Raw genomic sequence first — 282 nt, forward strand, 5'->3', positions numbered from 1 at the left:
CTCTCTCTCTCTTTCGCACGCTCACTTCACTCTCCCGGCCCCCTGACGCCGACCTGGTTTTTCCTTCTATCCTCCGAGGAGCGTGCCTCGCCCCCGAAAAGAAAAGAAAAACAACAACGGGCACACGCACCACAAGAGCACACCGTATGGGGGGAGGGGACGCGACGGTGGACCCTGTCACAAACGATCACTATTCCTCGACGACACAAAGCACTACTCCGCGGCCGATTTTTTCCCGCCGAAGATCACGAAGGGCCATCGAACAACAGGACCATGAGGCAT

This window comes from Trachymyrmex cornetzi, unplaced genomic scaffold (genome assembly GCF_001594075.2).
Source record: "Trachymyrmex cornetzi isolate Tcor2-1 unplaced genomic scaffold, Tcor1.1 scaffold156, whole genome shotgun sequence".
NCBI lineage: Eukaryota > Metazoa > Arthropoda > Insecta > Hymenoptera > Formicidae > Trachymyrmex > Trachymyrmex cornetzi.